At 38.6% G+C, this 2,891-nt stretch overlaps 1 pseudogene; it reads left to right on the top strand.

Annotated features, from left to right (window-relative positions):
* The first annotated feature begins 472 nt into the window (after positions 1 to 472).
* Positions 473 to 2,421, top strand: LOC123380238 (annotated as a pseudogene).
* Positions 2,422 to 2,891: the final 470 nt, after the last annotated feature.

Below are 2,891 nucleotides of genomic sequence, written 5' to 3'. Positions count from 1 at the left end.
ATTTTGGTAAAGTTGTTCCTGTCTCTGAAAAAGGGAAATTAAAATCTTCTACACTCCCTAGATATATAGGCGTGACTACAGACATACCTCATTTTATTTTGTCTCACTTTATTGCACTTTACAGATATTGCATTTTTCACAAACAGAAGAAGCAAGGAGCAACCCTGTACCGAGCAGGCCCATCAGCACCATTTTAACAACATCTGCTCACTTTGTGTGTCTGTGTCACATGTCGGTAATTTTTGCAATATTTCAAACTCTTTCACTATCATTATACTCATTATGGTGATGTGTGATCAGTGATCTTTGTTGTTACTATTGTAACTGTTTTGGGACATCACAAACCACACCCACATAAGATGGTGAACTTAACCAACAAATGTATATTCTGACTGCTCCACCAACCAGCCATTTCCCCATCTTTCTCCCTCTTCTCAAGCCTATTGAAATGAGGCCAATTAATAACCGTGCAATGGCCTCTAAGTGTTCAAGTGAAAGGAACAATTACACATCTCTCACTTTAAATCAAAAGCTAGAAATGATTAAGCTCAGTGAAGAAGGCTTGTCAAAAGGCAAGACAGGCTAAAGTCTGGGATTGTGATGCCTCCTGCTTTGGTCTTCTTCTTCAAAATTCCTTTGGCTATTCAGGGCCTTTTGTGGTTCCATATGAATTTTAGGATCGCTTGTTCTAGTTTCGAGAAGAATGCTGGTGCAATTTTGATTGGGATTGCATTGAATGTGTAGATAGCTTTGGGTAGTATGGAAACCAATTTGTCAATAAATTTCATATATATATAAAAAAAAAAAAAACAAAAGGCAAGACAGGCTGAAAGCAAGGCCTCTTGCACCAGTTAGCCACATTGTAAATGCAAAGGAAAAGTTCTTGAAGAAAACTGAAAGTTCTACTCAGTGAACATACAAATGTTAAGAAAGCAAAATAGCCTTAGTGCCAGCCACAACGTTCCCTTAGGCCAAAACCTAATCCCAAGCAAGGCCCTGACTCCCATCAATTCTATGAAGCATGAGTGGTGAGGAAGCTGCAGAAGAAAAGTCTGAAGCTAGCAGAGCTTGGTTCATGAGGTTTAAGGAATGAAGCTGTCTCCACAACATAAAAATGCAATGTGAAGCAGCAGGTGCTGACATAAAATCTATAACAAGTTATCCAGAAGATCTAGCTGAGATAATTCACGGAGGTGGCTATACTCAACAACAGATTTTCAGTGTAGATGAAACAGCCTTCTATTTGAAGAAGATACCATCTAAGACTTTTATAGCTAGAGAGGAGAAGTCAATGTTTGGCTTCAAAGCTTCAAAGGACAGACTGTCTTGTCAGGGACTAACACAGCTGGTGACTTTAAGTTGAAGCCAACACTAATACAGCATTCCAAAAATCCCAGGGCCCTTGAGAATTATGCTAAATGTATACTGTCTATGCTCTATAAATGTAACAACAAGGCCTGGATAACAGCACATCTGTTTATAACACGTTTTACTGAATATTTTAGGCCCACTGTGAAGTCCTACTGGTCAGAAAAACAAATTGCTTTCAAAATATTACTGATCATTGACAATGCATCTGGTCACCCAAGAGCTCTGACAGAGATGCACAGTAAGATGAATCTTATTTTCACTTATGCTAACACAACATCCATTCTGCAGCCCATGAATCACGGAGTAATTTCAACTTTCAATTCTTATTATTTAAGAAATACATTTTATAAGGCTATAGTTGCCACAGAAAGTGATTCTCTGACAGATCTGGGTAAAGCCAATTGAAAACCTTCTGGAAAGGATTCATCATTCTAGGTGCCATAAAGAACATTTGTGATTTATGGGACAAGGTCAAAATATCAATATTAACAGAAGTCTGGAAGAAGCTGATTCCAACCCTCATGGATGACTTTCAGGGATTCAAGATTTCAGTGAAGAAAGTAAGTGCAGATGAGGTGAAAACAGCAAAAGAACTAGAATTACAAGTGGAACCTGAAGATATGACTAAAGTACCACAGTCTCATCATAAAACTTAAATGGATGAAGAGTTACTTCTCATGGATGAGCAAAGAAAATGGTTTTGGAGATGAAATCTACTCCTGGTGAAGATGGTTAAAATGACAAACAAGGATTTAGAATATTACATAAACTTAGTTGATAAAGTTTGAGAGGACTGACCCCAATTTTGAAAGAAGTTCTACCGTGGGTAAAATACTATCTAACAGCATCACATGCTATGGACAAATTGTTCATGAAAGCAAGAGTCAATCAATGTGGCAGACTTCACTGTTGTTTTATTTTAAGACATCGCCACAGCTACCCCAGCCTTCAGCAACAACCACTCTGATTAGTCAGCAGCCATCAACATCGAAGCAAGACCCTCCACCTGCAAAAAGATTATGACTCACTGAAAGCTCAAAAGATGGTTAGCATTTCTTGGCAATAAAGCAGTTTTAGTTAAGATATGTACGTGTTTTTTTAGACATAATGCTATTACATACTTAATATACTACATGACTCTAAAACCTAAGTTCTTATCAGTACTACACGTTTTATGTCTGCTGCTTCTATTAAAGCAATCTAAGAATGCACCAGTGAACCAACAGCTTTATATACTTGATGGCTAGCAGGAAATGAAAATAAACATTGCTTGGGGCACCTGGATGGCTCAGTCAGTAAGCGTCCAACTTCAGCTCGGGTCATGATCTCACGGTTCGTGAGTTCGAGCCCTGCATGAGGCTCTGTGCTGACAGCTCAGAGCCTGGGGCCTGCTTTGGATTCTGTGTCTCCCTCTCTCTCTGCTCCTCCCCCACTCACACTGTCTCTCTCTCTCAAAAATAAATAAACATTAAAAAAAAGAAGACAAAAGAAAATAAACATTGCTCCAAGTTTCCTATCAC

This window comes from Felis catus, chromosome D1, assembly GCF_018350175.1.
Source record: "Felis catus isolate Fca126 chromosome D1, F.catus_Fca126_mat1.0, whole genome shotgun sequence".
In the NCBI taxonomy this organism is placed as follows: Eukaryota; Metazoa; Chordata; class Mammalia; order Carnivora; family Felidae; genus Felis; species Felis catus.
This window is presented reverse-complemented; position numbering and strand designations above follow the sequence as displayed.